Source organism: Hyposmocoma kahamanoa, unplaced genomic scaffold (genome assembly GCF_003589595.1).
Source record: "Hyposmocoma kahamanoa isolate Upper Pololo Valley unplaced genomic scaffold, ASM358959v1 65, whole genome shotgun sequence".
NCBI lineage: Eukaryota > Metazoa > Arthropoda > Insecta > Lepidoptera > Cosmopterigidae > Hyposmocoma > Hyposmocoma kahamanoa.
In genome coordinates this window covers 9,763,542-9,774,347 of record NW_020653853.1, presented here as the reverse complement: position 1 = coordinate 9,774,347, position 10,806 = coordinate 9,763,542, and the positions used below count along the sequence as shown (strand labels likewise).

At 35.9% G+C, this 10,806-nt stretch overlaps 1 protein-coding gene across 1 annotated transcript in view; it reads left to right on the top strand.

The window, feature by feature from the left end:
* The window catches only part of LOC113231215 (probable G-protein coupled receptor CG31760), a 111,016-nt gene that overhangs the window by 69,333 nt on the left and 30,877 nt on the right, over positions 1-10,806 (top strand). The gene's annotated exons all lie outside the window — the stretch shown is intronic.

Below are 10,806 nucleotides of genomic sequence, written 5' to 3'. Positions count from 1 at the left end.
ACCAAAGACGTAAACGTTAATGACAGAAACCTTCAAAGTTAGTAAATTAGAGAGTTAATGGTATTTTCTGAGCATAATTTATTAACTTAACATTTTGAATGTTCAATTTAATATAATTTGGTATGTTACTAAAATCATTCATAACGCAAAACAAACAGTTTGCCAGCGTTCCGTACTAGACGCAACTCTCTTTCTGCTGCATATCAATGATATTATTATATTAATTCCAGGAGCCTTTGGGTATGCTGATAACAGCACAATTGTGGACAGGTACTTTACCTATGCAAGGGTCAGTGGAGAAGAAATACAGTCTTGTCGAGATTCGGCGATTAATCGTTTAAATTTGACAATTAAGGCAGTTTCAGTCTAAGTCAGTTTGGAGCGATACCAATCTTGTCAAATTTAACGCTACCAAAACGCAGGCGTGTCTATATAATAATAATAACTTTATTGATAGCCATTACAAATACTACAGAAATAATACAGCAATTATTAGTTATTGATTAATGCAACATCCAGACCCCACAAAAGGGTTTAACCTGTGTTAGCAGATAAGTATCAATCGAATTTTTATCAACAAATGGCTTACAAGTAAACTAAAAGGGACTTTGTAATTCCAAAACCAGTGCAATAAAACTGTTCATTTGGGACCCAGAAAATAATAGAATATGAGAAGTTCAAAGAGTTAGTACAATTTAAAGAAGACTTAAGTTATGTTAGATAAGTAAGTAGCAGTGTGTATCAAGAAAGTGGTGAGTAAGTGTTGAGTGTGTTGTGAGTGGTACTGATTCAACAATGAGTGTATGTGTGTGATATATCTGAAGGTGCGTATATAATTGTTGCTGTTGCTACTCTCCACAAAACAGAGTCCCAATGACCTGGGACAATGCCAAATAAGCAATACTTGACCAAATGAAAAGGCGAGTGATGCGAATGAAGCTTCATACTTGATACTTGTCTTTTAATTTTGTCGAATATTACTTATTTGACAGTAATTGTTTCGGACGGATGTCGGGCGGAGATCGAGAGTAGACCCCCTGACTCCGACTATTTGTGATATATCCATACCGCTAGTCGACCGTCAACAGCTACTTGGAATGGACTCTAATCTGAACATCGGCAGGTACATTGAATCCATGGCCAAAAATGAAGCCAGGAAGCTTGGTATCCTTTCCAAGGTGAGGCGTTACTTCTCACAGGGACAGCTGCTTCAGCTATACCAAGCACAAGTCCGCTCGTGTATAGAGTACTGCTGCCACTTATGGGATGGCTCTGCTAAAACTGGCCACCTTGGATAATAATAATAATAACGCATACACTCAACATAGCCTCTTGATTTGAGATTGCTTGGATGCAATCAACAAGCATGCTAAGAGACTTATAGGTGACTCGGATTTAGTAGGTGCGAAGCATTGAACAAGGCAGGGCCTTGAACACCATCTCAAAGTTACCTGTTTTTCTACATGATATAATATCACAGAGAGTGTGTGATGGAGATGCATGATTTAATTCCCCCTTTCCCCTTTCCACCATCGGGGGACTAGACGTAGGCTAGGGCTCCACCCCTATGTCGTGGATATTCCCACGATTCGCACGAAGCGGTTCGCTTCCACATTTATATGGTGAGCGACTAGGGAGTGAAATTCCCTACCTGCTTACTTATTCCCCGAACGCTATAGCTTGAACCTTTTCAAAGCGAGAGTGAATACGCATTATTTGTCCTGACCTCAAAGTCACTTTAGAGATGAAGTGCAAATGCGCACTTATTATTATATGTATAAAAAGTTATTTAAGTAACAACTAATAAATTACATTTAAACAAAACCCACGCTCTACTGTCAAACTATGACAATAAGTACAACTAAAATATGCAATCATCTGTGTTAATATTATCTTTATGTGTATCACAAATAAATAATTTTATCATTGTGGACAGAGAGAGCGGCGATAGCCCAGGGGGAGAACGGTCGTAACCATGATGCGGCATGTAAATAGCAAAAACGTAGATAGGGTGGCTTTAATTTGTAAGGTCCGGCGTGCTAGGCTATGGCCTAAACCCTCTCTTTGGTGAAGACTGCGGCTTACAGTGGGATGTAAAGAGCATGTAATATATGATTATAATAAAAATAGCCTAGTATACTCGTAGACATAATGAGAGAAACGTTAAAAAGGTTGAGTTATAATAACAACATATATACATATATGTATATCAATTGACGATAGAAGTGATTCATTTTTCAAATTAAACGTTTTGGTATATGTGGCTAGTGGTTCATAAGAATATTGCTATCATGTAATTCAACCTTTCTTTTAGCGTTTGTCTGTAATGAGTGTTATTATACATGTCTGAATATACTCGTAAGGGAAACGTTGAGGGAAACACCCTCATCACTTATTTGGTCAGGCATTAAAATAGAAACGTTCGTGAATTGATAAAATTGGCCTACTCACTCCTCGTTGATAACGAAGTTGTCGTTCAACCGACGGTGAAATAATAACATCAGTTGATTGCAATTAATTCATTTGCCCACTTTTCACAGTAATTAGTTCAAAAGTACAAAAATGTATCAGGTTAAAATGGATTTTATAAGTCACGCAGTGAATTCACAGGGAATGACTACGCTCGGTTGTTCACTTTCCAAGTAACTATCACAAAAAACCCATCTTACGCATTTAACGCGCTAGTTTAAAAGCATTGACCATCATCTTCACTATGATAACCCTGCCAACGACCATCATTAAAGGACGATGTCAAATGACTGAATGAATAGATTCAAACTACGCCAGCAACTCATTGAAGCGATAACTGGCTCCGACATACCTATAAGAGGTAAACAATATTTGAAAAACCACACGATTAATATAGATATTTATTTCAGGTTTCCTAATTTCACTTAATATTACCTCAAGTGGTTTTTAATTATTTTATTTTATTCGTAAAACAGCCATCCCCGTTTAAACAGGTATATAAAGGTTTGTATAGTAAACCTTCAAGTATTGTTATCATGCCCTTAAAACGTGTTAATTTCAATGACTGAACGTTGACTGAACGAAATGTTTGTAATGGTCTAATTAATTATGGCTAGCTCGTGTTTCACTGTAATGAATTTGCTCTCGTCCATGTTATGGGAGTTTCTCTTTATATTGTTAATTCACGGCTGTCAACTGTTCAAATTGAATTACACAGTTACTTCACTAATTTTCATAGCAACATAATGTATGCACATTACTACTTAAACAACTTCTATTATAATTACATATTGTTTTATTTTGTACGTCAGTCAACTCTTGATTCAGTTTTGTTCCATTGTTTAATGAAATTAATTAAAATGTTGAAAACAAATTCGGATTTCGTAAAAACTTATTTTAAATGGTATATCTTGAACAAACTCTACAAGACATATATTTAGATATTTTTCAAATTGCCCACGGAAAATGTTATGTATATTATTTGTGTGCCCATTTTTATATTCGTGTTTTCTAATATTGATATTGCTAAAGGGTGACGCAAGGCTAACGTGATCATACGTCCTGCTTTGAGCTTCGTGTCCTGCTATCTCTAAAATATTTAAAAATGTCCTGCTTTGGCAAAACAGAACGCTCGAGCATTCTCAGCTTTTTCATCGACGTTTGACGTCACACTGCACCTGGCGTCGCGCCACTTCTCGCGAATTCACCAGGCGTCGCGCCACTTCCCGCGAATCCACCAGGCGTCGCCTAGACGTTGCGGAAATTCCCGCGAATGCGCGTGCATTCCCGACCATGCGTGAGAATTCGCTGGAAGCCGCTCGACTTGTTTTTTGGCTCTTATCTAGTTTGTACGTAGCACAATTGACATAATGTTTATTTTGCTATGTACAATTTTGTTACAAAAATTCGCTTCCATTCCGTTCCGCCGCAACGTAAATTGAGCCTAAACCTGACATATAAAAGTAAATCCGAAAAAATATATAGTAAAGCCAGCCCACTAGCACACCACTAGGCTACACAAAATTAGTTCCTTATTTAAGTTCTTGATCATTAAACATGTTTAATTCTTTTTAACCGACTTCAAAAAAGGAGGAGGTTCTCAATTCGATTGCATGTTTTTTATGTATGTTACGCGATAACTCAAATTTGAACCAATTTTTTGTGAACTGATTTTGATTTGTCCCATTTAAAGTTGAAGAATATATTCCACCTCTAAGGGTAGCAAACTAGGGGATAATGACTTTTGAGGTCGGTTTTTTCGTACTCTATACTGTTGTGTTTATATAATGTAATTTAACTGCCTCTGAGGCCGAACAGTTACCATGCCGGACTGCCACGTAGAGGTGACAAGTTCTATTCCCGGGCCGGGAGAAATATTTGTATGTCCTACATTTATTTCTCTCGTGAGTTTGGGTATAATTTGTGGTTGTCTATGTGTGTATATGGCACTTGCGACACTAGGTTTCCCAAGTGTGCGGCCTTAAAAAAAATTATTAAAACCACTAGTCATTGTAATTTCATTGAAACTCTATATTCATTTTGAGATTGATCTTTATTTATTTTTTTATCAGTAACATCTCGTAACTGTCTGTGAACATTCGTTTTAATTTCAAAAAATACATTTACAGGCGACCCGCTCTGAGGAAAAAACAAATATCACGTTACGCAAAGAACATACTAGCAAGCACCTTTGTCAGCACCAGGGTTGTTGCTGATGCAAGTCTTTAAACATCAGCGGATGCTGATGCCGATCCTGATGCGGATACTGCTGTGGGTGCTGATACGGATACTGATTTTTGACATTGACATCAGCGGAAACTGATTTTGTGTATTAAAAAAAGGCGAAAAACGTACTTGCGTACTGAATCTAACTAGTCATGAAAAAGTTTTCCATTTTCCTTGGTATTGTAATAAAATGTTATTTCCATTGACTTACAAATAAATGGACGACGGGTCTAATACAAAAACCACGAAAAAAAATGTCCCAAGTCAACCTATTTAAACGTAGTGACATGTAAAGGAATATGAAAAAGCTAAAACGTTGAATTTAAATTGTAATGTCATCGCAGTACTGTCTAATTTTGCTTGCTTCGCTGTCAGTCGAACAAACGAAGACTAAAGCGTGAATGACGCTCTATATACGATTTTAACGCCCTATAAGTTCGGACACTTTAGCGCGGACCCGACGTCCATATTGTAAGTCAATGGTTCTTTCAATAATTTTGTGACATTTGTTAACAAAATCTGCATGAAAACAAACAATCTGCCTCAATCGTTCTGGAATTTTTTGAAAATTACATATTAAAAAAGAGCTGAACTGCTTTTTCAGCTTACAGCCTGTTTCTGGAAAGTTTGCAAGTTATTCTAGCGTGCCTTTTAGGTCTTGTCACGACTCGAGCATCCGCAATGAATATCAGCATCGATGAATGCCGATGCGGATGTTTTAATTTATGCTGATTATACGCGACTGCGGATGCGGATGCTGATATTCACAACAACTCTTGTCAGCACCTAAGAATAATACTAGTAACAAACGACAGCCGTTACTTTAGTTTCATTTTTTTCGAAACATATATGTTTTAACAGAAACATCGGAGGATGACACATGGCGCCTCTAAAGCACAGGATATTACCACTATTTCAATATCGATATAACAAAAAGGGAGGAGATGTATCAATCCTCGTACATGACAGTCTATATCATACCTAATTTGATGGAAGAACAATCTAACAATAACAATAATTATCTGTGAATTCTTATCAAAAAAATGTCGCTGGATATTGGTGCCATAATTATATATAGACGTACAATTTCAGCAAATTGTGACGAATTCTAGAAAACGAGTGCTCACTTTTTGAGATTTCAATATAGAACTCAAAATTTTTGTAGCAGAGCTCTTTGTGAAAGAGTTCGTTCGGCGAAGTACTACCACCTTACCTATTCAGCCGCCAAGCAGTAATATGAGCATTAGCACATTTCGGTTTTCAAGTGTAAAGGGTGCTGATGAAATTACAGGTACACGGGACTTTTCAACTTACGTCTCAGGGTGACGGGTGTAGTGCCCATCATATCTTTGCGATTTAAAGTTCTGAGCGGCACTGCAACTGGACAAGCTTATAAAAAATTGATGGAAAATGCTGCACTCGAGAGTCAACTACAAAAAAATCCTTGATAGTTCACGAGAGCTCCAACTTAAAAGATAATGCATTTCGCCTAATTATCATAAATACTACAATGTTTGAACATAAACCAATATTAACTATTTCAGAACGATCTCCTTATGTTCACAGAGCTTTAAGATTTTGTTTGTGATTGTTACTACACGTTCATCAGTAAGAAGTTTAGTTCACAAGCCCTTAAAAAATTCGCGAAAAGCTTTCTACGAAACTTGAATCGACTTAAACCTTCTCGTGTCATAAAGTTAAAGCGCCATGGCATTTTAAAGTCTGCGGAACGAAGTTTTCTAAAGATTACGTCTTGGGTTTCCCCCATTAACGTTGAAATGGGTTCCATTTATAAAAAAGCAACTATATTTAAAGAAGTTTTTATTTACAGAACGCTCAGAGTTACACGGAGAAATCAATTTTAATTTTCTCTATGCCACTAATGATAAGGACCAAAGCAATTAAGTATGAAGCTATGTGTGCTTTTGGCTGCACAATTAAACTTTTATTTAAACGCGCTATGGTGCAGTATAGGCACAAATTTATAAGCTCACATGTACCTATGTAGATGAAAATGTGGAGAAAGTCAATCTCGGCTTACATAATATGATGAAACCGAGAACTTATTAAGTTTTATACAGCAGTTTTTTCTCTTTTAACCAACACACACTTCCACACAGATTCAATAATGTCCATTCTACTCACAGGGAGGTCACGACTAAATCGTTTTGAAGGGTAAGAGTGCTGGTGCAATTACAGGCACATGGGACTTGTTAACTTATGACTCAAGGTGATAGGCGCAGTGGCAGTACCCCTCAGATCTTTGCGATTTAAAGCCCTGAGTGGCACTGCAACTGTTATGTACACGCGTGTAGTTTACCAACAGGCGCACGACTTGCTCGTCCCGTCACTTTGCATTATAAAAAAAAGGAAATTATAATTAACTTTAGATTTGAACTCATAGTCCCTAGGCCTACTTTAGAAGACAATGTTATTTTTGAAATCAGTCACATATTCATGGATTCACGAAAGAGCGCTGATGTCTGAAATACAGATAATTAATTATCTAGTTTAGACACAGATGTCTTGCCCGAAATGCAACATTGCAAATTTAACACTGTCAATGCCAAATTTGCCTGTAAGTTTATGAAAGAAACATAATTTTTTTAAATATCTGAACCGGTGTTTTAAAGACCCATAATAAACAAGCATGTACTATTATACCTAATAATACAAAGAAGGATGGCGAAATCCGCCCCATTAACGACGAAGAGCCGTTCATGGACTTTGCCAGTATAATTCTGCGTTTTAGTTTATGCTTAGTTATCAACATATTTTTGTATATTTTAGAAGTCAGGAATAAAAAAAGTAAAATATTGTATTTTAGAGTAGATGCAAGAACACAACGCAATTGATTTAGTTCGACCATACGAGTAGATTAGGTAACGTTCATGTACGCACGTTTCCTCTTAAGCATGATTGAATGTTTGCCTACTTGAAGTATTGGTTATATTATAGCACACACATACAATATTAAAGCTATAAAATACCTAATGAAATAATCAATTAAACAGTAATGGACATAAAGCAAAAAATAAAACACAATGTGACAAAAATATTTAAATGAGTGATAATGAAAGTTGCAAAGGAAGGTTTTGACAAGAGACCTCTTGCCAATGACAATGTTACATTGATATTGAGAACAGTGTGACAATTTGTGGCAGAGTTCTGCCATTTGGGCATATTTAATTTTTATTCATATTCATTGCTGCGGAACATGACAAGCTACATTAAATGTGGCAGAGTTTGTCAGATTTGGGAATATTCAAGAAGTTCTTTATTATTTTTGGGAACAAACTGAAAACTTGTTGTTTTCTGCTACTACGAACAAACATCTGAAGCGAAATACAGGACAATGTTATAAACATAACCTTTATCAACTTTATAACCCCAGCTTCTACAGGCTGTACTCAATTAGCTTTTTTGATGCTTTGATAAAGAATCACAAGTATGGATAGCTCTCCTTAATGCACGTCGTCAAAAACACTGGGTCACAAAATACACGAGATGTCGCCATCCTTCTTTATTCAAATTTTTCAGCGGCGTTTTGAACAAATGTAGTATTAACAAGATGGAATGGACTCCAAAACAGGCAGAACGTGTGTTTAAGGATCATCAGTTATTTTTTATAAGATTTTTTGTGCAATAACTCAATGGAGTTATTGCACAAAAAACTAATAATCATAACCAGTCATAACAAAACTAATGAGTTTTGTTATGACTAGTTATAATTATGAATACATGGAGAATTTCGACGGCTCGGTAACTGGACCTGTAGCTCAATTGGCAAAGAGCGATGCTACGATGCAGCATGGACTCGGGTTCAAGTCCCACCGGGAACAACAACGAAAAACAAAAAATTAAATAATAACAAATAAGCTTTAAAGGCTGTTTAAGTTCATTTGTTTTCTGAGGCATTTTAAAATCAAAAACCATGTCCCTATTTCAAATATAAATAATCGACACCGAAAAACAAGAAATTAGAAAACAGCGAATAAAATTCTGGCATCTATTTTATTTTAATGTACTTCATGCATTTTTGACTTTCAAAAATTCGGACAATTCTATTTTACTTTCCATACAAATCTACATCGATTTGAATGAAACGTAGAACAAATATGTACATTTTTTTTTATTTGAACAGAATTCACTTGCTTTAATAATATAAGTGCACGAATTTTATAAAATTGTGTAATTTCTTCCACTGACTCGAGAAGACTATCACAAAGGTAAAACTGATTCTCTTAAATAAATCTCTGGGGAAGCGCGTCAAAGGAAAAAGAAAACATCCACATAACACAGAGCTGGCTTCAGGGTGAACTAAAGGAGATAAATTTCAAAATGGTAACCCACCCGCTTATAACCTTAGTTCTCACTGACCTGGGTTGGCTGGTAGAGATCTCTTTTAGAGATAAGCCCACCTTTGCTAACCTTCTGTTAAATTAATATTTCTGTTGTATTTATTTGGAGCAATAAAGAATATTCATAATGATTGCACGAGATTATTTCACGAATGGACTCATAACTACAAATCACCAACTAAAAATTCAAAACACAACATTTAAAACTAAAAAAAAATGTTTATAAAATTTTGAATGGTCATCATTTGTATGAAAATCAAATAAACTAATTTTAATGGGTATCACGTTCATTTAATATATTTTTCAATCGGACCAAATACACTTCCTATGACTTAATTTTATATAATTATTCTCGTTTGTAATAACATTCGCATTTTATAAAAACATTTAAAAAAAAACTCTTTTTATCAATCATTTTATTGTCAATTCAGATAATTTTAAGAGGTAAATACTTACCTGTAATGTGTGCCCCACCTTTAGTAGATTGGGTTTGGTTAGTATATGAAAAAGCAAAACGAGCAGCCGAACGAGCAAAGCGAGCGTGGTCTACCAGCGGCCGTCGGGTGCAAGAACCGAATTTATTTTTAATTAAATTTATTCCAGTTAATAATAATGTATTTAATTACGCAAACTGAGGTTTATAACTTATAATTGTTAAATAAATTGAGTGTTAGGGTTAATAATTATTATCAAAAATGAAATTATAGCATGTAAGTTTATATTAAACATTCGTTATATTAAATTCATTGTTATATGAAAAAAGTTTATATTAAATAAATTTATATTAAATGAGCATTAGGTTAAAAATATTTATATGATGCTTTAGGCACCAGCCGTCCGTAATGTACGTCCAGTCACTTGGTATCATAAAAAAAATTAGGGCGCTAATTGTCCTGAGTTCGTACCTAGACTGTAACGGTTTCTAAAAACGAGCACTCCAACAGCCGAGTATTCGCTCACATAACCGTGCGACCTGGAAACCTGAGTACCGCTCATCCCCCGCAGCCATTTGCCGTTTTAAATTTATAGCACTTTTCCTTTACTATTTGAAAACTGATCCTTTTCAACGTACGTTTGTGTTAGGATTTTAACAAAATGTTATCTTATTTCCATGAAGCGCGCCAAAGATATTCTTATCTAGAGAACCGCTTTTCAATTCATGAAAGAAAAATAATTTTTCTTTACATATTCATAAAAAGCCTTTTACCTACATGGATATGAACAACATTAAATTGTTAAATATTGAGACTATATTATTAAATGAATGAAATTCGGTCTCCGTAGTAGGGTGCCCGAAATGCTGGCAAAGATTCTCCTTTATTGCTAATACGTTAGGCCTGGTTGCTGCAAGTCCTTGGATCTCTCAAGCGGGTCATTATTTTTCGCTGAACTTACAGGAAAGGCCGTATTGACCCTTTGCATTTAAGTCTTTATGTAAGGGGCATTGATGTAAAACACTACTGCAATGCGAATTGCCTCGGAGCTCGGTAAAGTGCCGACAGCCGGTACTGGTTGAGAGTAAAGGTTCTTCACACTTCATTTCACCATCTTCGACTTTTGGGGTCGGCGAAATAGATTTTGGGTGTGCCAGGCCAACGTGTTAACGACTCATCCGACAATGACTCTCAGAGCTTGGTGGCGAAAGCGTTACGGTACTGCCTACGAGGTTGATGTACCATATATTGAAGACATAAAAGCCGAACGGGATTTGGCTGATAGGAAGGGTAACTTGCGTTCGTGCGTGAAAGGT